Raw genomic sequence first — 12785 nt, forward strand, 5'->3', positions numbered from 1 at the left:
GGGGGTCACGAGGAAATTTATAGGGCTACTTCCCAGGGCAATTTCCAATGTTTAGCCATAAATATTTTCAAAAGGGATAAAAGAAGTCACTCTATCGCTACCAGCCTGCACACACATGGGCCCTGAGAAGGAGCAAAGCTGCCAGCAAGGGAGTATGGGAAGGCAACCTAACACTTTTCTTTCCTGCTTGCCCCCAGGGACGGAGGGAGGTGGGCGGATGGCTGCTGTTGAAAGTGTGGAGCACAACCCCCGCCCTCCCAATTTGTACTTAATCTCTCTAGACATGTATGTTCTTTCATTGCCAGGCCCGGATCCATGACAATCATTTCCATTTTCTCCCCATCTCTCTAGCAGCGCGCAACAAAGGAAAGACTTTCTGAGAGCCCATGAAATGTTTTTATTGAAACCCTGTTCTCCAGGGAGAGATTGAGGAAGCGATTTAAGCAACCTTATTACAAAATAAAAATGTATCCTCCTACTCCATGACAGGAAATGCGAGAAAGAGAGACAAGCCCATAAAAAAAGCACTATGGAAAAAAGAAAGTTTGCAAAAAGACTGGAACAAAAGAGAGATGTTAAGCAATTATGGGCCCAAGAAGCAAAAACAGCATGAGACTCAAAAAGGAATTTTTTTTTTTTTTTTGAGTCTACACATAATACTGCATCACGCGGGACACTGTTTAGGACATTACGCATTACATTTCAAATTTTCTAATTAAAAAGATTCGTCAAGCTGTGTATAATAGCTTAGGGGACTCCCTTATCTTTAACATTATACCTTAGGGGGGTGCTCCTGATGTCGTACTGCTGACGGTGTTTAGGAGAGCGTTTGGCCAAACCACCAGAAAGCTTTCAGGTGCGTCATATTTTGTTTGCGTAACACTTTAAGTTATGTCATACTATAATTTAGTGGCATCTAAATAAATCTCATTAATGAGGCTGATTAAAAAACAGACACAACATAACGTGGCTACGTCTCCAGACTGACTGTTGACCACTTCCTACCCTGCCAGCCCCTAGTTTGGCTGAAGATTCTGATGTGGAAGTGAACAGGAAGTGTGCCCTGCTGGGCTTTTTTTTTTTTTTTTTTTTTTTTTAAGGTCTGCGTGGCTTGGACATTTGTTAGTGATGGCTAATCTCTCTCTCACTAGATCCTCTAGGCATTTCAGAACCCGTGGATTTAGTGAAGGTTTCACAGGATAAGTGCCTCCTGTATTTTGGGCACAGCTGCTTGGGGCTTCTGCCCTGCAGCGGGCTGGGCTAGGAGTAAACGCTTCGAATTTGCAGGTGCAGCACATAAGGGCTCATTCACTTTCCAAGAAACCCTTGTGCCGGGATTGGTTTCCTTCTTCTGCTTTAGGAAGGCTGCTAAGCACCTTTTCCTCCTGTGAGGAGCGGGGGTTGAAGGTGAAATGGGGAGACATGCCTCTCCTTCTGCCCCTCTTCGTGTCCACCTGCTGGAAATGGAACTTGTATCAGCGAGTAGTCGAGTAGTTGTCACAGGGCAGGTGAAGGATTAAGGCCCCCTTGCTGGGTTGGTTGGGGAGGAGGGGATTGGTAGGGGCAGGGGGGAGGGAGAGGGGTAAATAGATATGGGGGGGGGGGGGGGGGGGGGGTGGGTTGCATAGGGAGGGGTGGTGGAGTGGAAGGTGAGAATATGAGTACTATTGGATGATCTAAATGGCCCAATTTCTCTCTCAAGAAGCTTTCAGGCTTTTAGGAGGAAGAAGGCTGCCTGCAATATTACTCCTGCAGGCATGTTTGAGTCAGAAAGAGCCTGAATTTTAAAAATAAAAACTGCTGCCTTGCTTAATATATTCACTCTTCTAACAAGCCACCAAGCAGCTATTGTACTCTCCCAGGCCAACGGACATATATCTTGCTGAGACACATACATCCAAAGTCAGGATATTGTCTGGGAAACTTGAGACCACAGCTTGTGCAGAAGCCGCCATCACTGCGTAATTCCTTCCAGAAGAATAGAAACCCAGGCACAAGGCAGGAGCGCAGAGTCCCCAAAGGACACGTTGCCATTTATTTTCAGTGTGATTACTTTTCATTGCACACTGTGCAAGGGACGCTTTTGAATGCTATCTTAGTTGCTTTTCATGTCCCTTCATTTACTGCACCCCAAGAGACAGTCAAAGTCTCCAGGCCACACTCTGCAATAAAAACTCAGCAAGTTTGAAGGATACAGCATGAAGCTTCCCAGACGGCCAGGAAGTTCTGCTGACGGTACTAAAATTCAGGAGCTTCATCTAGCATCCCAGGCAGGTGTGTTTATTCAGCAAAGGGGAAGCTGGAAATGTTTCCTTTGGGGATGGCTTCTCTTCTTCCTGTGCTCTAAGAGCTGGTGTATATTCCTCCTGGACTGCCTTGATCCCTGATTTGCCACTTCTGGATCTCAGACCAGTCTCTGGGGCTTTGTTTGGATTCTGGAGTTTACATGTCTCAGGATCTTTTGTACTGTTATGGGCAAGGAAGAGCCCTTTCAGCAGGGGCCGAGGGACCTTTATGAACTGTGATCGAATATCAAAATCCTTCTCCACTCAGGGCTTTTCTTGGACTGTCCTTGAGTGCCTGATGACCCAAAACAGTCATGCATTGGTTCCTGATCAATAAGTGGGAGACACCCTCTAAATGTATTCATCACAAAATAGTATGTTTCCTCACCAAAATAAACTCGTGGACCCAATCACAGATGAAGTGCTCCAGATGTTTACTCCTCCTGTGTGTTACTGCAGATACTCTCCTTTTTTCAAGAATTTCTGAATTCCTGGGGCGCCTGGGTGGCTCAGTCGGTGAAGCGTCCAACTTCAGCTCAGGTCATGATCTCGCGGTCCATGAGTTCGAGCCCCGCGTCGGGCTCTGGGCTGATGGCTCAGAGCCTGGAGCCTGCTTCCGATTCTGTGTCTCCCTCTCTCTCTGCCCCTTCCCCGTCATGCTCTGTCTCTCTCTGTCTCAAAAATAAATAAAAACGTTAAAAAAAATAAAAAAAAAGAATTTCTGAGTTCTAGGTCAAGGTCACTTTGGTGTATTTTGGAAAGTGTCTCAGTTGTACCAAAATCAGTGGTTCCTAAAACTTCCAAGTATTATAATCACCTGGAGGACTTTTTAGCGGGTCTTGCTGGACCCCTCTCCCAGAGTTTCTGATTTAGAAGTCTTTTTTTTTTTTTTAACGTTTTTTTAATTTATTTTTGAGACAGAGAGAGACAGAGCATGAACAGGGGAGGGTCAGCGAGAGGGAGACACAGAATCTGAAACAGGCTCCAGGCTCTGAGCCGTCAGCACAGAGCCCAATGTGGGGCTCGAACTCACGGACCGTGAGATCATGACCTGAGCCGAAGTCGGCCGCTTAACCAACTGAGCCACCCAGGTGCCCCTCTGATTGAGTAGTCTTGGTTGGGGCCCAAGGATTTGCACTTCTAACTAGTTCCTGGGTTGGATGGGATCCTCTTAAAAGTCGTCTCCTTCCTAGGACCTCAGAGTGGGACATTAGTTTAGAAGTTGGGACGTTACAGACGTAATTAGTTAAGATGAGGGTGTACTGGGGTCGGGTGGACCATGAGGTCAATGTGGCTGGTATTCTTGAAAGAAAAGAAGAGCCCCAGAGACTGAGACACGGGAGAGGAAGCCACGTGACAACAGAGTCAGAGATTTGAGCAATGAGTCTACAAGACAAGGACCGTCAGGAGTTGGCAGGCATCACCACAAATTAAGAGAAAGCCATGGAACAGATCTTCCCCTAGTACTTTCAGAGAGAGCGTGGTCCTGCTTCTACCTTGATTTTGGACTTCTAGCCTCTAGAACTATGAGAGAGTAAATTTGTGTTGTTTTCAGCCACCGGTTTGATTATCCATCTTGGCAGCCCCTTGGAAATGAGTCCCAGAGATGCTGATGTCGCTGGCCCTGGAATCACACTTTGAGAAACATCGATCAAAATTACTCAGGTCCTCTCTGTCGTCAACTCCCAGTTCTCTTTACAATGTCCACCATAGTCTCTTTCTGATATTTGCATCTGCCAGCGGCTGCTTAATTCCCTAAGAAGAATTTTCACCAGCTCTTGGTTCCCTAATCCTTCCTTGTCTCTTGTTCCTGATCTTTCCACCCCCATATAATCTGAGGGGCTCTCTTTAGCTAGATTGCGGTAAAATAGGATCTCTGAACTGCTCTCCTGATAGAGAATTGTGGCTCCTGAGGTTGGGTGTTCACACACTCTTGTAAGAAAGGGGTGTCGGTAGCAAGAAGCCATTTCAAGAGACTTCAGGGAACCAGAGAGATGGGGTGGGAGCGAGGGGATTTGGGCCTCAGGAAGACAAGCATTAAGAGGGATTTATCTGTCTTCAAATATATGAAGTGTTGCTGTGCATAGGATGCAGACAGCCTGCTTCCCCCTGCCCCCACCCCATCCTAGAAGGGCCAAAGGAAAGCAGGCTTAGGAAGGAGGACTTCCAGTGGATAGAAAGAATTTTCTCAGGTTGAAGGTTTTAAGTCGTTGGAATGTCAAGGGAGAAGTTCAAGAGTAGACACCTCTTCATTAAATGTGATTTAGGTGGGAGCCCTTCCTGGAGCCAGGGGAACGAAAGAGCTAGATTTCTGAGGCGCCCTCTGCTCCTCTAGTCTACAGCCTTGCAAAAGAAGCGAAATGCCCAGTTGGGAAAAACATTAACTCAAAGGGGTAAACCATCTCCGTTGGTATTTTTTTCAATCCTAGTTGGGGAATCTCCTGTATTATTTCTCCTCCTCCTCCTCCTCCTCCTTTTTAATTTCAGCCTTAGTGAGGTACAGTTGACCTGTAAAATGGTAAGGTATTTACAGTATACATTGTACAAGGGCTTCCTCCATCCAAGTAATGAACCCATTCATCACCTCACATAGGCTTTTTTAAATTTTTAAATTTTTTTTTTCCTGGTGAGAACATTTAAGTTCTACTCTCTTTGTATTTCTCCTTTTCTATTTTTAATTTAATGCCTGCAAGATACTCTTTGGTGCTAGATGAAGGAGTTTGATTACTTAGAAGGTTTTTGTCTCATCCCTCCAGTGTTATCTGGTCTCCCCAAGTCCAGTTTACCCACCTACGTGATGACAAAGGCAGTGCATATTTATTTTCTATTGCTGCATAACACATGATCATAAACTTAGCAGCGTGAACAACACGTAGTTGTTATCTGACAGTTTCCCTGGATCGGAAGTCTGGGCCCGGCTTGCCCGTGTCCTGTGCTCAGGGCCTCACAAGCTGGAATCGGAGTGTTGGTGAGCTGCATTTCTCTCTGGATGTTGGGGCCCTTTTCCAAGCTCACAGGGTTGGGCTGCATTCTGCTCTGGGTAACTATGCGACTGAGGCCACACTTTCTTGCCGGCTGTCCACTGGGGGCTGCTCCGCAGGTCCTTGCATGTGGCCCTTCTCAGGCTTTCTCACAACATGGCGACTCTCTTCTTTAAGGCCAGCAGGAGACTCTCGCTCAGTAATACCCTAACAGGGGTGACATCTGTCACCTTCGCCTACTCTACTGCCTTAGAGCCAGTCACTTGCTTACATTCAAGGGGACAGGATTATTCAAGAGTGTGAGTCTTTGGGTGACTTTAGAATTCTTCATATACATGGAGGTTGGGAAGGGGTTCTTTCCTAAGGCCCAGCCTCCAGGGAGACCTGGAACCCAAGGACATACACTTCATGGGGGATTTATCTGATTAAATAAATGGAATTCCCAATGGAATGCAGAAAGTGAGGGATCCCCATTTCACATTCCAGTTGTGCTTGAAAGCTCAATTAGGCGGTCAGTTGTCAGAATTCAAGTCCTTTCATCAAGAGCACAATATTAAAATTGGTGGTTTTCTACAGTTTTTTAAAGGCAGTATAGTAGCATAGAGGGTAAACTTTGTAGCCAGATTGCCTGGGTTCAAATCCTGACTTTTGACACTGTGTAGCCTTAGGCAAAGTCATTTAGCCTCTGTAGGCCCAATTTTCCTCATTCATGAAATGGTCATGATCATAATAATATTTTATGGAATGTTGGTGAGGATGCAATGAATCAGTATGTGTAAAACATTTCAAATGCGTGGTATATGTCATAAACACGATATATGTGTTAGCTGTTATTTGAGTTAGGACACCAGATGTTACAGGCCATTCATGCATACGACACTCCCTGGGCATTCTTAGGACTCTGGACATTTCTTGGCTTGTAACTATGGCTCTGCTCCTTTCTCTTCCACTCAGAATGCAGGAAAAAGTGACATTATAAGGATAAGTTTGAATCAGGACTGATTTCTTTCTTTTGTTTTATGTTTGTTTATTCATTTTGAGCGGGAGGGGGAGGGACAGAGGAAGAGAGGCAGAGAGAATCTCAAGCAGGCTCCACACTGCCAGCACAGAGCCCAACAGGGGGCTTGATCTCATGAACCGTGAGATCATGACCTGAGCAAAAATCAAGAGTCAGACACCTAAGCGACTGAGCCACCCAGGAGCTCCAGGACGGATGTCTTAAAATTAAATTATTTATAAATATTAGTCTTCATAACCAGTTATAATAGTAATAGATGAAATGTATTGAACATTTATTCTATGCCAGGGGGTCTACCAAGTGCTGAGACAGGATCATTCCCATGAAGCAGGTATTGTTATCTCCTTGGACAGAGAGGGAGACTGAGGCTCAGATGTTATTTGCTCCACCCAGCTGGTCAGTGGCAGAGCTGGACTCCAGAACCCTCAATCGTAATAACTGTTCTGTACCATTTTTCCATTATAGTGTCGGCAACTCAGCTCTCAACTTTTGTGTTCTGACATCACAGGCAAATGCTAACATAAATGACACAAAAGGAGAAAGAAACTGAGTTTTTGTTTGTTTAAGTAGGTGGGAGGGTAGGGCCGCCTGGGCGGTTCAGGAGTTTAAACGTCTGACTCTTGATTTCAGCTCAGGTCATGATCTCACCGCGTGTGAGTTTGAGGCCTGTGTAGGACTCTGTGCTAACAGTGGGGAGCCTGCTTGGAATTCTCTGTCTCCCTGTCTTTCTGCCCCTCTCCTGCTCACAATCTCAATCAGTCAATCAGTATTAAAAAGCCGGTGGGCATCGTAAATTCAGAAGGAGAGAAACCACTCAGAAGATGTACATATCAGGTGAGCACTTGCTACAGACCAGGCCTGTGCGATGTTCCTTGTTCACCATTATCTCACTGAATCCCACAGAACGCTTCAGGGAGCTATTACAACCCTCTTTGAGCAGATGAAATTGAAGCTCAGAAGGTGCCAGTGAGAAGCTGAACTAAGTCAAACCCAATCCTTCGGGCCCCAAAGCCTGTTCTTTCCACCCTATGATGTTGTCTGAATGGTGAGCAAAGGAGGAGCGAAAAAGGGACTGAAGTGGCGGATAGTATCCTCTACAGAGAGAGAGGAGACCCTGGGCAGGCAGCAGGGGGCCCCATCAGTCTTGACTAACTTGGTCGCTGTGCTGACGGATTTGCTGTCCAAGGGCTTTTAGAGTCCTGATTCTCAGATCCCACCGCTGTCACAAAGAGCAAAGCACTCAGACGACTTCAGGGTCCTTTCTTCATTTTCTCGAATACGCTTGACCTTGTTTGAAAGACAAAGTGAGGTATTTTTTATAGCACTGGGGAGATGCCATAACACTTCTTTCATATAAACAGATACTCAAAGTGTGGAGGCCGAAAGTAGGAGAGAGAGATTAAGAAGGAGATGAGCTGCCAGTAGAGAGGGAGACACAGCGATGCGGGGGAACACCCTCTGTGAGATATTATTATGGCCCTTTGGGTAAGAAGCCAATTCAATCCCGGAGCCTCGGATGCCACTCTAGGATGCTATTTCAACTTTTTTTCTCTGTTTCCTTTTAGAAATTAGACAATAAGTGAGTAAGTAACCCCCCCCCCCGATAAACAACATATTAAATACATGATGGAGAAAAGAGGGGCACAGCCCCCTGGCTGGCAGTGGGCGGGAACTCCAGAAAGGGCTTCTTAGCCTTCTTAGTTTCAAAGGGCAGAAGCTGATAGAATGGGTTTGGCATCACATACACCTGGTTCAATTCCCAGCCCCGTCACTTCGTTTATTGCATTGGGTAAAATCTTCCTGAGTCTTCTGTTTGCCCATTTCTGAGGTGGAGGTAATGACATCAACCTTGCAAGGCATCTGAGCTGATTAAAGTAGGCAAAGATTCAACATGCAGAGTGTGCCTCATACAAAAGGCTCATCAATGGTACCTGTTACGGCTGCTGGTTTTTTTTTCACTATTCCTGCTGTTTTGTAACTATTAAAATAAGGCTAAAACCTGAAAATAGTCACTTCAGTGTAATTATTGTTCAGAGAAATTTTGACTTGAGTCCCGCCCTTGGATAGACACATGCAGGAGACCACGGTGTGGCGGGTCCACGCAGGAAGGGGCATAGGGCCACAGGTTCTATCTGGAGCTGGAACCAGGGTGGTGTGAAAAGAGAATTCTGAGCTTCTGGGTGTAACTGGGTGATGACCTTACAAGAGAAATCATGTGTCATCTCTTGGGTGCAGTGGGGTTGATGGACACCTGCCTGAGAGTGGGGTGCGGGTGGAAGGGGGTCCTTTCCTATACCTCTATGGACAGGCCTAAGAAAGTTATTGAGAGTGTGGCCTGGGAGTTAGGGGCACACACTCTGGAGGCCAGCTTGGTACCTGTGGCCTCAGATAATTCACTTCTTTTTGCCTCACCTTTCTCATCTATAAAATGGGGGGGAAGGTTATGACAGAATTCACCCCCACACTTTCCTACAGTGATTGAGAGAGCACACATTGGAAAGCCTCAGCGGTGTGAGGTACAGTAAGCCCTCCAAAAATATTAATTCTCATTATTGCTACCGCTGTTACTCAGAAGAAGCTGAGATCCAGCAAAACCAAAACAATCAGATCAGACAAATAAAAAATTAGAAGGCAGTGAAGGTGATTTTGCACCCAGATTTGTGATTTCATCTCGTGGGTGTCCCTGCCCCTTCTATCCTCGGAGTTTAAAACTCCCTTCACGTTCTGTCCCCCTGTGTGTGTGTGTGTGTGTGTGTGTGTGTCCAGACTGTCACTGAAATGCGTATTGTTGTAGAAGTGTGTCCATAAAATGTATTTTTAAGGTGCCCGCACCTTCCATCTTTTGGCAGTGGAAGGGACTTTAAATGACTTTGGGGTTATTTAGGATTAGTAGGAAAAGTCCATTGTTCTTTCAAGACTATGACAGATCATGAAAAGGCCTCATCTGACTAGCCAAGAGTGGTACTACGTTCGTTGCTTGCCCCAGAGCAGAAAATTACTAGTTTCTAATTACCGTGGGCTCCCCAAATATGATGTATAGCTGAAAACTAAGTTCAAAAGCTGATTTCAAAAGGAAGATTTAGGCAAGTCCTCAAAGAAATTAGTGGACTTCCTCTGCTTGGAAAAAGCATTTCAACACAAAGAAGCCTGAAACTGAATGGTTGGTCTTTTGCAAAAGGCCAGTGTTTGCAGGGGTCAGATGGAAAAGCAGAAAAGAGAGTCTGCTGATGGCTAGAAAGAAGCCTGAGGGAGGCCGTCTTCTGGCCGTGTAGCTTACACAGGGATGCACACGCGGCTGCGTGCGTTACACTAAGAAACCTATCTAGGGAGAAAAATGGAAATGATTATCCCTGGTTTTCAACTGAGTGCAGCTGTAAGGGAAAAACTCACTTCTCCTGTGTCTCTCCTTCAAGGTTCACACAGAATGCTTTCCTTCTTGTGCTTCTGGTTATCGGATGTATGGGGTTTTCCCCCACACCAAGCAATTCTCCAAGACACCAGCTGGGCATCCGCATAATTCAGTTCAATTCTGCCACTATCCATCTGGAGAGTCCTCACTCATATACCCCTGAGATTCCAAGTTAGTAGATCTGGGTGTAGCCCAGAAATCTGGATTTTTATACAGCCCTCTGGTTGATTTTGATAATCATGTAGATTAAGGAGCCGGAGTCACTACATCGCAATCACTCTTTCGCCAAGGAACTAAATGGAGATGAAGCCTGTAACCAGTGAAGAGCTGAACATTACCTTCGTGTAGAGCATCTGACCACCCCCCACCCCTGCAACCCTCCCAAGAATAAAGACTACAATGAAATAAGCTAGTACTCTTGAACATACTCTATTCTCCACAAGGTTACAGCATCTGAAGTCGGGAGAAAAATCATTATCTTTGCATATGAGGATGCCAGACAATAGAAACCCGATTTGTTTACCCAGGAATAGGTGAGAAGCTCTGGGGCAAAGGTCTCACATCTGTAACATCAGAGTAGTGAGCAGAAAGGATTAATTCAGTACCCGTCTAACATACGGAATTGCAAAGTGAGGACCCAGGGTGAGCATGGTTGGATCAGAGGCGCAGTGTAAGTACTTCTCTCTTTCAGGCTGCCTCTGAAACAGGGAAGTACTTATACCATGCCTCTGATCGCCAAGTTCAGGCAGTTTATTTAGAAGCTTCAGTTTGCATCTGGATGCTCCCCCCTCCCCTTCTCCGTCTCTCCTGAACAGGCTGGGTGAAACTCTGAGCTGGTGCCTCGCCCAGAGCACACGTTCCTTTCCTTCTTGTCTCTGCTGGTGAAACGGACTTCATTCTCTGGGACCTGAGATTTTAAGCCCACATCAAAAGCTCAAGGAGGCACTGACCAGAGCCTGTGGCTCAAATCTTAATACAGTATCTTCCAGAGATCTGGGAGTAGCTATGTGTAAATGGGTGGGGTAGGGTTTCAATTGTCTGTTGTTCTGGATGAATGATTCTGTTGGCTCAGGAGGGGAACCCTTAGTTCAAAGCCATTTTTTTCCCCCCACAGATACTGATTTTCCCACACAAATCAGCAATCATTTATCAGGTAGGTGTTTATTTCATTTTCCCTCTAGGTGGGGGTGGAGACATTGCTACTTGCTGAGCATCCACCAAGAACCAGCACGGGGTAAAACTCAACATATTCATTCTCTTATTTTACCTGCTAGTGACTCTGAAGATACTATCACCTCCAAATCATAGATCAGTTGGGGTTTGAGGGGGGAGTACGTTGTCCTTCCCCTAGGGAGTAAATGGCCGAGGAGAGATTCAAACCCTGGTCTGTCTGCCTTTTGTACCCTGGCTTCGTCTTCCACTCTCTGAAGCACAAATCGTGGCTCAGGTTAAGGAAAATATTTAAAAAGCCCTGAAGATTGCTAGCACTCTCAGCGATAAGAGCCTGTCAGTAATAGCTAAGTCCAATCCATTTTATCATGGTTCAAGCTTATTTGATTGCAAAACTATAAATGTCAGTTCTTTTCCAACATGCTTAAAGGTGGCGAGTGCCTACGCATGAGCATGGGGGGGCCTAGTTTTTAGAAGACATTGGGAGAAAGATACAAATGTATCAAACCAGTTAGCTGGAGATTATTCTTGTCACGAGGAGTTTTAGTTTACAGTGGGTTTCCTTGAAATAGGAGTGGGCATTAGCCACCCCATCCTTTTCCCACCGGTTGTTAACGTGGTGCCTACGTCAAGCAGTGATTCTAAACCCTAATGCTGGAAGCCTGGGTCCTACAGCAGAGCTTGTGATGTGGTGGACCTGACGTGTGGCCTGGGTATTGGGAGTTTCCAAAGCTCCCCAGATGGGTCGAATGTGCAGGGAAAACTAGGGATTAAATGAGCGGGGGAAAGAAGAAGAGAACGGGAAGCAAATGGGAAGAGAGGGCCATAATCCAAAGGATTAGGAAGCACTGAGAGGTGACCAATTTGGCCCAGTTTGCCATGGACTGTCCTGATTTTACAACCAAAAGTCCTATGTCCTGAGAAACCCCCTCAGTCCCAGGCACAAGGACTGTCGGTCACCTTAACATCCCACAAGTGTTAAGATAAAGGTTCTCAAATGACATCCTCTGTCCGCGGGAAATGGATCTGTTCACAAAACTTCTCTGTGTACACTTTACAACCACATGGCTCTTACATGGAAACACACAATCTCATTCTGTCGAATTCTAGAAAAGCGAATGTCCGTCTCTGCCTTCAAGCCCTGTATTCCCTTTGCTTTGCACTTTGGTGCGGGGCATAACTGTTGTCCATTAAAGATGCACGGAGCCGTTGGTGTTGTGGATGCATTCTCTGGACCTTTCATCTGAGAAAAGCCTTGCTGATAACCCTGTTTTTTCCCATTGCCTTTTACTAAATGATTCCCAACACCTGGAAATTATCAGGGCTCTTTGAAGCGTCCCGTAATTCCGATTCCCATCTATTTACAAGCGATGTGAGATAAATCTGAATTTACCCAAATTAATGTGTAACTTTTAGAAGCACCCCACCCCCTTCGAGCATCCTGACTGGATTTCATGGAATCTTGTTTGCCTCTGACTTCCCACGGGCTCCGGAATCCAGCCACGGAGCGAGGGAGACGATCATTCCTGCTCGCGGAGCATGTTTGGCAACTTTTGCAGTAAACACCAAGGAGACTGGTCTCTGCTCTGACATGTCTCAGTGTTGAATCAATCAGACGGCAGGTGTCTGGTGGGCCCTGCCTGCCCAGTCCTGGGCTGGTGTCCTAAAGGCCCCCAAACTGGCACATGAACTAGAGACCAGAACGGCCACTTTCATCATCGCATGATGCCCCGTGAAATATTCCACATTTGGAAACATGTGGCACGGTTCCAGGGGATTCCTTCGTGGTAGACACAGTTCATGTTTGGAGGGGTACCTCTGTGCTAGCGTCACACTAAGGACAGCACAGACACAGGCATTCTTCATCCTCAAAGTAGATATAAGGGGTAGGTATTATTACCCCTGGCTTATCGATAGAGAGC

The sequence above is a fragment of the Panthera uncia genome (assembly GCF_023721935.1).
Source record: "Panthera uncia isolate 11264 chromosome A1 unlocalized genomic scaffold, Puncia_PCG_1.0 HiC_scaffold_17, whole genome shotgun sequence".
In the NCBI taxonomy this organism is placed as follows: domain Eukaryota; kingdom Metazoa; phylum Chordata; class Mammalia; order Carnivora; family Felidae; genus Panthera; species Panthera uncia.